The sequence below is a fragment of the Anguilla rostrata genome, chromosome 8 (assembly GCF_018555375.3).
Source record: "Anguilla rostrata isolate EN2019 chromosome 8, ASM1855537v3, whole genome shotgun sequence".
NCBI classification, from domain to species: domain Eukaryota; kingdom Metazoa; phylum Chordata; class Actinopteri; order Anguilliformes; family Anguillidae; genus Anguilla; species Anguilla rostrata.
In genome coordinates, this window is record NC_057940.1 from 12635335 (window position 1) to 12647362 (window position 12028).

At 41.2% G+C, this 12028-nt stretch overlaps 1 protein-coding gene across 7 annotated transcripts in view; it reads right to left on the bottom strand.

The window, feature by feature from the left end:
* Positions 1-11780, bottom strand: part of LOC135260850 (catenin delta-2-like) — a 178266-nt gene extending 166486 nt beyond the window's left edge. For 2 of the 7 annotated variants that reach the window (XM_064346488.1, XM_064346487.1), the window contains exon 1: positions 11420-11777. The gene's annotated coding sequence lies outside the window, so the exon portion shown is untranslated. Of the gene's footprint in view, positions 1-11419 lie in introns of all 7 variants that reach the window. The other 5 variants (XM_064346494.1, XM_064346486.1, XM_064346484.1 and 2 more) reach the window with 4 other exon arrangements.
* Between the last annotated feature and the right edge of the window lie 248 nt (positions 11781-12028).

Consider the following 12028-nt stretch of genomic DNA (forward strand, 5'->3'; position numbering starts at 1 on the left):
CAGTTTCCTGGACCTTTAGGTCTATTATCATTGCACAAAACTGTCTGGGCCAGTTGAAAACTTACACTAAAGCTGAAATTATATATATATATATATATATATATTTAACCCAGAATGTGAACATATAACATTTCTAATGGAACATATAATATCAGAGAAGGCCAGAGACCACAGATATAACTCAGCACCATCCCTGGCGCAGTTCCATTTACTACTGTGTTAAATATCCACCGCACCGCAGACTGTAGTGGGTGTTGGATCCAGGTATCCAAAACTAACCGTTTTACTGAGGTGGGAGTGGTCAACCTCTGTCAGTCAATTCAGGAGGCCTTGAGGTGGAAACAACTTGGGTATCAGTAAAGTCACTACTATTTAACAAACAGAAAATAATAAAGGCACTCAGTTCAAACTAACCTAAAAAAAGAAAAAAGAAAAAGTGAAGTGTTTCCAGCTGCCCAGGTGTGTTCCCTCCCAGTGCTCTAAATTGCATTTTTTCTCTATCATTACATGTTGCCAGGAAACCAGTTACTCCAGCAACAGTCGAGGCCAAGCTATGCATCTATAATGTAATTACTTGTGTTATTGCGTAATACAGTACGCTAGCCTCAGAAATAGCCACTTCCATTATATACATTATAATGTTCTAATGATGCTTTGTAGAATATGCTGTACAGAACATCCAAACTCAAGTTCCCTCTCCACAGTGAAGAAATTTTTGCCACCGTTTACATTTCCATAATAAATGAAAATCAATTTTATATTTCACGTTTCCTGTTTTCTGCTATATTGAAAATGTACCAAAACATGAAGTCAAAACAGAGGTGCGTACCAAACCGAGATTCTTGTGGTCATTACGCTCCTAGTAAAGCAGCGTTCTTTCAATGGAAAACAAAGAAAGAACAAATGAAAAATAAAATGAACACAAACACACAGGCTACTGCAGTACAGGGCTTCCTTTTTCTTTCTTTAATACGTCCGTAAATAGGCCGCTGGAGCAGGGCTCTTCTCATATTTCACATTTCGGCATTTTATTTAGAAAAAGAAAAAAGCCTCTCTCTCGTGACCTCCATCTTTCAGCCCAGCAAATCCAATGGATATTTATGTCTGAGGATCTAACTGATATTGCTCAGACCAACCACCAGCACTGTAACAAAAAGGATAACTAACACACACGTCCACACACATGCACACACACACACACAGACACACACACACACACGCACGCACGCACGCACACACGCACACCCCAGCTGAGGAGATGCGGTACTCTCCTTGAACTGAACAGAAATGATCCAAAACAAGGGCATTTTTCAAATCTTTTTTAAAAAATGAGGCCATGGATGATTTTAAATATTAATGGATTGTGCTTTCAGGCTTTATATTAAAAACAGACGTGCTTAGATAGAAAAAATTATGTAACAACTTTCATAAAAGAACCAAACGATAAACCACAATGTTTTTTGATAAAAAGTGAGACTGGGGTCTACGGTTCAGTAGCTACATTCATTCATTCAACAGATTTGCCTTCAATGTCTTTTCAGTCAAGACAGAGATAAAGACTAAATCATCTGTAAAATGGTGTTATATACTCTTAACATTTCTTAACTCCAAAACTACCATCCCAGGTCCACAGGTTAATTATAGTGGACTTGCCAATGAGGGGTCACATTTTGATATATCATCATTTTGAGATGTATATGCCTTCCTGGATTTGCTTAAAGGAGTAACATGGTGGTTGAACGTGACACTCCCCAGTTGTCTTTAGGCAACAACAAAACAAATGTGCATAATTTTTTTATTATTCAGTCATTTCAATGAACTTTAAAATGTATTTTTCTAAGCCTAAATTTCCCACTATAAAAGTTCATCCGAACCGTCTGGGCGTGGTAATGAGAACTGTCAGTTAGCTATGATTGACAGACCGTGCCCCGTTACCATAGCTACCCCCATGATACGCGCTCTTTTTGGGAGACTGAATTTTCACAAGCTAGCTAGCTTAGTAATATATCAAGTATCGATAGATAGCGAAGGTAAGGACGTTGACTTATATCCAATTATAATTTTTGCTATCTAGCTAGCCAAGTTAAGATAAAAGCACAACTATAACGTCCTCATAAAAGCAAACTAGCTAGCTAACATTATCGATAACATTGCCTTATGAAAGCAAACTACCTAGCTAGCTAACGTTAGCTAGCTAGCTAAATGAATATAACCAGAAATAATCTAATAGTCCTTAAAAGGCACTCTAATTTAAGTGAACCTAACATTAGTCAAATATTTGCATTGTCTTGCCTGTAAACCAGCGGCGCAAACTATGGGTCTCGAGTTATCCATGGGTTTACGGGGCGTGGAAAGGGGAGTGGTTACTGTATTAGTGACGCAACAAGTTGACAACTTTCTCAACCGGTTGAAAATAGGACGATAAATTTAAAACGCATATTTCTCCAAAAATACAGAACGGACATATTTAATACTTTACTCATTGTGTTTCTTCAATGCCTCTTGTGCAAATAGCACATAAAACCGAGAAAGTGTGAAAATCACCATGGTACTCCTTTAAACAAGTTAAGCAGCATCCATTAATAACTCTGAGATGACATTTTTGAGTTAGGATATAAGCCTGTCACCATCAATGTATAATGTAATTTTAGTAATGAATTTTTGTAATGAGCAGTACACGAAAACATGTAAAGCCCTTAATGTAAAGCCTCAAAATACTCTGAGTGCACATCTATTATAAATGTGAACAACTCCATACACCCACATAACTCAACTCAAAATCCACTGGGTGCTTTTTGTCATTGTTGTTGCAGAAAGTATTCTGAGTTGCTCTCCCCTTATGCATATTCATGAAGGGGCATGCTGAGAAGACAAAACATCCATATATACCACTTCAGAGTGAACAGTGGAGTCTATTGGCTAACTATGTGGGCATCCATTGAAGCTGCAATATTCCAGTTTGGTACACCTTATGAATATTCCTGAAAGGTATGACCAGGGTCAATACCATGTCAATGAATTCTCTGTCCTTGGGCATGCCACTCCACTATTCTTTTGTTCCAGAAATTCAAGTCAGAATTTCCTGTGGTCAGAGAGCATGCAGAGCAAAGAGGAAGTAGAGAGGAGTGAAGGAATTTAGGAGGTGGATATCTGGTTACTATACAGAATCTATCTGCGCTGCAACCTCCTCCACCACAGTGACATGTCCTCTGCTACTGTGATCCAGGGGAGCCTCGAGTGTTCTTTATTTCAGCGTTCAAGCTCTCAAGCCCCAACTCCCCGGTGAACGTGAGGTCACAATTGGTTGGAACGTTTCCGTCAGCTAATGGAAGTTCTGGTGAGAGCGCACTCCATTCACTGTAATGCTACAGGCCCACTCAAGGTCTCCCTACCACAATGGCGGAGAGAACGGCAGCTTGCTGAAGGGAAGCATTGCCGTCCAATATTCACTGACTCAACCTGGTTCTTTGTCAGATTTACTTCCCTGCCATTTCCTCATACACCCAGCCAATTACACGCAGTGAAATTAGCAAACGATTCACATTTGTAGTATAGATTAAATAAACGCCCATTCAAAAAAAGAAACAACAGAGGCATCATTTGTCATAATATTTATACTCATACAACAATAAATTTGATGCATAGAGTGCTCTTGAAAGGGCCTAATTGACACATTAAAAACTACATAGGGTACATAGATATGTTTTACTTCGCACTTAGTACACACTCCAGGTGAGTGTCAACTGTTTGATAGCAATGTTAACTATTAAACCACAGTATCTTTGAAAATTTCACAATATAAACAATAGCAAAGGCAGCACGGGCCTTTGCATTCGAACGATTGAGCACACTGATAGCGATCATTTCCTTTTGCGAATTCTGCTGCATCGCGCTGATGGTACGCGGATAATTCTGCCTTACACGTCCGCCTCTCGCGCGCACGCTCCGGCGCTGCGAATGCTACAGCACGGTCGGTCTGAAAAGGAGAGATTAGGCGCTGTCATAACAGCCTTTAGAAACGCAAATGATGAGCGAGGGGGTTTGCGGTCCCATCAATGAAGGCACTCATGTCTGACACCGAGCAGCCAGACTGCAGCTTCCTGTGCTGGGCTTAAAGCGCTGCCACCACGCTCCACTCCGCTCTCGTAAACAAAAGTACAAGTTAAAGAAAACAAGACGTGACTAGAAATAGGCTGGTTCACCATCGTTCAAAGTCTGCGCTAACAATATGAGTTACAGACCGTTTCGTGAAAAGTGCAACTGAAAATATATTTTCACCGCTCCGCACAAAAATGTAAAAACATAAATGAAAACAGGCCGGGTGTAGAGGACATGACACATACCGTGAGTAACACTGTGGGAAGCAAGTCCCGTGCTTAAAATTACAGTCACTCATTCTCTTCTTACTAAACCGTTTAATTAGCACAAAGGGGCAAAAGGCAGACATTTTGGCTCCAAGGCTTTCACTGGTGTGCGACACAACAAGGTTTTCCATTCCATAAGTACCCACAAAACGAACCCCTTAAATAATTAATGACAAGCACTGCTCTGCATAAGATGTTATGATTCTTTTTTTTCTTTTTTTTTTTTTTTACAGCGGTCTGTTAGCTGTGATGACCTCACCTCATGGCTAATTCCTCGACTGAATAGGAGATAGGCGTGGTTTTCTGTCTGCTAAACTCTGGTTGGACAGCACAGACCCAATTATTCCCTTCCACTGAACTGATAAAAGTGTGTCACAAAGCACAATAGTTTAGTGCACAATGTATTCTAAATCAAAACGACAGTGGTGAGAAAAAAATCATGCAAAAATATATCAAAACCATATTGTCTTTATCAGCAGGATAGGGTGTTTTGTGACAGCAACAAGGATGCACCAAGATAAAGTATGTGAAAGGGTGAAAATGTCTAAATAGGGTGCTCCATAACCACAACATGACCAAATCAGATTATTTTTAGGAGGCAATACTGCATACATGTATTTCAGATATTTTAATATGTCAGAGAGACTGTACTGGATTACACTGCCCCCTTCAGTTTGTAATTGGGGAACTCCCTGCATTTAAATATACTTCAGACTGCGTGTTACTCTGCATGACAGACACTCTGGCATTGCATCCAGCCAACCGCGAGACATGCCCTTTCTAGTAAAATCATCAAACTCAGACATACAGAGGTGAGCATAAACATCACTTCACAATACAAAAAGGCATGGCACACTTTTTGGTGGTGGGAAGAAGAAACATTCCTTTTCAGATGATATGCAGCTCAAGATGAAGAAGGTCAAAAACAGGATGGCTGCTTATGCCCACCAACATGTAAGTGATGGATGAGCCCAGATGACAGAGTCATGGGCCAGGAGTCATGCCACTATGAGGCCAGATGAACATAAAATTTACCTCATACTGGCCAAACCAGGGACCTGTTCATCAAAAGACGTTTCTCTCTGTAATAGAAACGCAGTGATTGGTTTGAATCCGTGAGTCACTGATAACAGCTGCCAGCTCCACCCATTTTGGGCATCAAGAAGCCTCGTCCTACCATGGCTACTGATCAGCGAGTTCCAGGTGGGGGGAGGGGACGTGGGCGGAGGTGAACACCTGTCTCGCTCTGTATATGAGGCCCCTTCCCTGGACTGCCTGATCAGACATCTGTCATCGGGAGCAACAGGACTGACTGGCGTTCAGCGGGAGCCGCAGTCGGTTGTAAAATGCCTGCGACCTGCTGAGGATGGAACGAGAGCGTCTCGCTGAGCGCCGCCCGGTCCCAGCTGAGCCATTCTGTCCGCTCGCCCGTTCAGCGAATCAACTGCCGAGACGGGGTTCAATCGTTGCCATGAGAACAGTCGGATGGAAAACCATCTGAACGACACTACAGCACCGGGACCAATTAATGCATAATAAAATAAATAAATGAGAAAACTCGGGATGCTACAGCACAATTAGTCCAGTGATGGACAGGGTCCAATTGAAATGTTCAACAGTTAATAAAAAATGTCAAGTGACAACAGCAGTGCTTGCATCTTTGGATCCATGGTCAGATTAACTGTAAAATCAAAATTATGCTGTTCGTTAATAGATATTATACATTACTGGAAAGACAAATGTTAAAAATATTGCATATCTATTATTATGCACCACCCAAATTTTGTAATAATATTGTAATCTACCCATAATGTGTCCACATTATGGACGGATTATGAATGATTCACCATTTTCCACTATTAATTCACTAACCAGAAAATTATCAAAAACAATAAAGAATCATAATCTAGAGTAAAGGACTCCACAAGCCTCATTGTATGTACATATGCCTGCATGTATGTGTTTGTGTACACGTGATCCGTAACTACAAGAGATTGTTCAGGTGGAGTTCTGTTAGTAGTGTGGAATAACTACCCAGGTCATGTAGTAGAGGCAGAAACTCTGTCTTTCTTGGTTTTCAAGACCAGGCTTGATATGGTGCCGTGAAAAAGAATTCACCCCCTTCCTGATTTCCTCTATTATTGCATATTTTTCACACTGAATGGTTTCAGATCTTTACAAAAATTCAATATTAAACAAAGGGAACCCGAATAAACAAAAAGCAAATTTTAAAAAATTATTTTTTCATTTATTTAATGAAAAACATTATCAACCACCAATACCATCCATGTGAAAAGGTAATGGCCCCCTTAATCTCAACTGGTTACACCACCATTATCAGCAGCAACTGCAAACAAACACTTCCTACAATTTGATATCAGTCTCACACATCACTGTGGAAGAATTTTAGCCCAAACTTCTTCGCAGAACTGCTTTAGTTCAGACAAATTAGCAGGTGTGTATAAACATGTGTACATGCACATTTTAGTAAATGGTAAATGGGTAAGTGTGAAACGGTCATGTGTGTGCATGTGTAGGCATGAGGTTTTACCACATATTCATAATTAAGTATCTTTGTGGACAGAAAAATGTATTCTGCACCAGTATTAATCCCTCAAAAAAAAAAAAACAAACAAAAAAAAATACACGTCTGATCAATGGACAAGATTCTGGAACCATTACAGCTATCCCATGCTAGTGCCATGTCAGCGGGACCACCTGATCAAGGGCCAATCCCAGGAAGGCTCAATTTAAAACAAAACCTTGTTCCGCATTCTATAAACAGTTCTAGAATGAAAACGGTTCTGAGGCAAATGTTTCTCTTGCATAACACTGGCAGCATTGGGAAGGATGTGCTCATATTTAGATTTCCGCTTCAAGAAATAGATGAGCTGACTGAAGCAGACTTAAATGAATAATGCATGAGCTACCAAAGCACTGATAATATAAGAGCCACCTAACCACTGTGTAGCTACAATTTCATCTGAAATGTAATTCAATTACACACCTTGGGTGCATGCGTGCGTGCATGTGTGTATCAGTGTTGCTCAGCCTTCGATTCAGTCATCGATTAAAGATCAAAACATCTGCAGCTACAGTACATTTTGAACACACCACTGGTCTCCACATTAAGAAAATCCACATGATGTCTAATATCAGGCTGTGATATCAAGCACCCAAGTATCAGACTTCACAAATAATAGTAACTATGGAAAAAAAGACAATAGAAGGTAAGGTTCACAATGCCACCAGCTTATTGGCCCAACCATCATGAAATGGAGCCAATAAGCTGGTGCAAACAGGGAAATGGTCAGGACAAACCAATAAAATTCAAGCAGGAGTCATGCATTTCTGCTCTCAGGGACTATATAAATAGGCCAATACAATACAGAACATACCAGCATGTTCAAACTGCTTATAGTATATTCTGAGGGGGAAAAAGCAGATAGGATACACTGGGAGAAGTATACTCATCGAGACCTAATCATTAAAAAATTGAATCATTCGCAAAACCTGTTGAGAAAGCTAAATAAATTAATGAGGTGACAGCTGAGAGATGTACTGGCCCCATTCAAAAATGGGAAGGCTAAAATTGGATCGGTTAACACTTGTAGACAAAAAACAGTAGCAAAACATTGTGCTCATATGCCTAAGAGGCATTAAACAGGCACATCTGAAACAGAGTGAAACTCAGTGGCATGCTCAGCTTGTTGTTCCACGAGCGAGCCACAGGGAAATATCAAACGTGTCAAGATCATCATGTGCTACAGCTATTACAGGAGTGACTGGTAGAGGTGTTAGCGGCTGCAGTAGCAGCAACTGGACTGGCACAAAGGCGGGTATGTTCACTGAGGTGGATGGCGAGTGGATAAACAGTGAGACAGAAAGACAGGAAATTGGCCTACGATTCTGCGAGGCTTTTACTGAATCGTGCTACCGCTGTGACGAGGAGACGCACCAGGGCCGATTACCAATCAGCCTCAGCTGTGCATGCCTGTAGGTGAGGCTGTCGATGTCCAATGCTCAGTGCAAGACAAGGGTCTACAACCCTGGTCCTGTACAGCAGGGTCCCAATTCGAGTGGTCAAACGTAAAAAGAAAGGGTGGAAAAGCTCAGGTCTCGCTCATCTCCATGAGCCAAATAGAATTTCTAAAATTATGTCATTTGAGCTATCATGTCCTTGTCATCATGTCCAATATCAATGTAGTACTGCTTAACAAAACAAAAAAACAAAACAGCTAAACTTGCACCAGTTATTATAAAATACAACTGTTGTATAAACTATGAAATAGTATGAATGTGTACTCAAATTAGAATGTGCTACAATAACTCTTCAGACCCTCTCCAGGTTGGACAGATATCATCTTTGGCCCACTGAAACAGTAAGCACTGCTGCACATTTCTTTTTGCTGACAGAAAAGAGCTAACGTGAGCAGACAACATGTTCCTGTGCATGCATGTGAGGCAGAAACTGGAACACGCTTAAGAGTGAAAAACACAGCTTCAAAAATAACGCAGATTATACCCTCAGTGGCGACGGCCAGATTCTCTAGGAGGCAGAACAGCCTTTGAGGGTGCTCCAGGGTCGCCACGGTTTGTGACATACAAGCAGTCAGATTTCAGGGCGAGCGACTCCCCTGTGCTTGCTGGAAGAAGATTATACTTCGCAAGTACAAAAATACAAGTGTTAGCACCAAACATCTACTGAGGAATGGAGGCTTGCATTTTCCCACTGAAAACACATTTTTTTCCTGCAGTACTGCATGCCATATGCTTTAAGAATGTTGAGAGGCAAACATCCATTCAAAGGGAAATGTATCCGTCTACGGATTGCCAACACAGTAACCATCCACATTTCCAGGTGTTGCGAATTTCTCTTGGATCCTCTGATTCGCAGTGGTAACCCACACTGTGATGTAAAACAGGTGCAATCTTTGGATTTCAAATGAGGTCATGCTTGAGGTGCCAGCCAAAAGGAAGGTCCATTTACAGGGCTGGAGGTTTACCGAAGTAATCGAGAGTCACTACCTTGCTCTGGGACCAACAGCAATGCCCCGCCCTAGAGCCCACCCCTTAACACCATGAACCCCGCTGCTTTTCAGACTTCAGTTCATCATCAAGCACGGATACTTTACATGGCATTTATTATCTTGCCTCATCAAACCTCAATGAAACCATGAAAGAGATCATGTAGAAGACTCCAAACATGGGAGAGGAGGTCAAATGTCTTTATCCCCAATTCCTATAAAATGATCGTAGCTCATTGGGCACCATGTGCAGGGAAATCAGTAAAAAAAGTATAATAATAATAATAATAATAATAATAATAATAATAATAATACATATTTATAGAACCTTTCAAGGGTCCAAGGTTAAATTAAAAAGTTAAAAAAGAACGAGAGTTTAGAATAAAAAGGAAAGAAGAGCATCATGGTACACTAAGTAGAGAGCAGCAAGATAAGGTCTCAGATACCAACTCTCAGTCTGTAAGAGGTAAGATATTCTATAGTATATCTGAAATAACAGTATGTCATCACTGATACCTGAAACAATGTTCATATCATAAATTTGATTTCAGATTTTCCAGGCAATATGAAACTGACACAGAAATTGACACGGGTACACAGTAGACACTGCAACCAGCATTAGTAGAGGTCCTTCAGAACCTGGGCTGCCTGTACCTCCAAAACAGTGCATGTCGAGCAGAAATCAAGCCAGACACACGCATAAGGATTCATACGGGCAATAAACTCACAATTCATCCATGACTTTCCAATCATATGATGGCTTTTCTATAAACAGAATTTTTCATTTCCAAAAGACTACCACCTCCACATGTCAGTACCTTCTTCAACATGCCACATAAGGTGTGTCTCACCCAGGCAAAATAACTTTTTATGCCCAGGCGAGAGAAAAAGTGCAATTTCTTATGCAAATATTCTCTTGGAAATGGTGTCTAACATTAGAAATAATCCATGGTCCTAAAGTGTGCACACTTTGGCTAATCGTTTCAGCATATATGTAAAGTGTCTTCATATTACACCTGAAAATTAATGTGTTACGTGAAGTTGTGAGCGACAAAAGCCGAGGATTTTTTATTTATTTGAATAATATCTGCTATGAATATTCCTATGTTTCAAATCCTGTATCATGAACGCTCACTTCAGCCTCAGGGACAACAGAAGATATAGGAACTAGCGATGTATAATAAAAAATATATGTATATTACATTACACAGCATTATATAATTATTTCGATGTCCAAACCAATTTGTAGTCAATGTCTGCTGCCCAAAAGCGACGCTTGATTTACAATATGAATACAGCTATAAACGTAATCACAACAGCTGTGTTGTACCGTTGCAGAGGTTTTGAGGCTCGTGAAATAACGCTTCTATGGTAGCTGGTCATCAAAGCGTCTCAGATTCTAGTCTTATAAAGGGTGTTGTGCCTCCATTGTGAACCTGCCTGTCTGGTCAATACGAGTAGCGATCGATTCAACCACATTACAGAAAGTCTACGCGTAAGAAATGGAGATGCTTCCTCTGCCCAGGCATTGATTATATAAAAGGTTAATATACACCATTCCCAACGAACAAACAACGGTCCGTTTTATACGCTGCATTGTGCTAGGCGAGTGAGCGATGGTAGTCCTCTGTGTATACAACAAACGTCAGAATATGCACAGAAGCTCAAAAACACACCATTAAAAATTAGGTCACCGGGCAGGAAAAGTGGTAAGCATTTTGCAACGCCAAGAAACCCGCTTGAGATGTGTGCGGGGGGAGGGGGGAATTCGGCATCAAAGGAGCGCCTGCTCCAATCCATATTCAGAAAATGACCAACGCTATGCATGCAGAGATCAATTTTTTAAGGAATCAAACTGCAAAATATATACATCCCACCAAAATAACGTAACAATTGTGAAGACAGACCCGCAATGTACGCTACTGGCGCTGTTTTTTCTCCACCTCGTATAAACGGAAAACGCATCAGTTCGCACATCATAAGGGAAGGTGGGACACGATAAAGCCGAAGGAATGACATTGCACTTACCGAATATAATCTTAGGGAAAACAACGCTCAGTGCGACTCCCCTAGTTTCCTTTCCGTTGTTTAGAAAGAACCGAATTGTCTGCTCATGCCCCGCAGTCGGTGTAGAAAATGCACCTTTGGCTGGATGTTAGGGGCGCCCGAGGAAACGGTGGTATCCGCGAGGAGAACAGCTTTGCGAGCGCGAGACCGAATCACTGCGGCGCGCAGCTGTTAGCAGCGGCGCTCGTGCTCCTCTCCGGTCTGTACCAGCCCAGCTCCCAGGGAAACGCAGCATCGCTGCGCCCGACTGTGTGCGGCTTTCATTGCGACGATGGCTAGAGCGACATCTGCTGGAAATGCTCGAAAGAGACTGCGTACATCCAACGCCCCCTCTATCTTACCCCCAAACGCCTGGTGGACATTGAGCCATGAACGGCGCTCTCTCTGACTCAGTTTCAGCCATTATTTTAGCGAAAATTGAGACATTTTAATAAGTTGCCTCGCTCAAGTTTATAAACAACAGCTTTATTCGTGGATGTTCAACTCTGGTACACCAACTGGCAACATATACCACGCAAAATAGCCTACCCACTTTGAAAACAAGAGGTATTTTACTACCATTTTTGTATT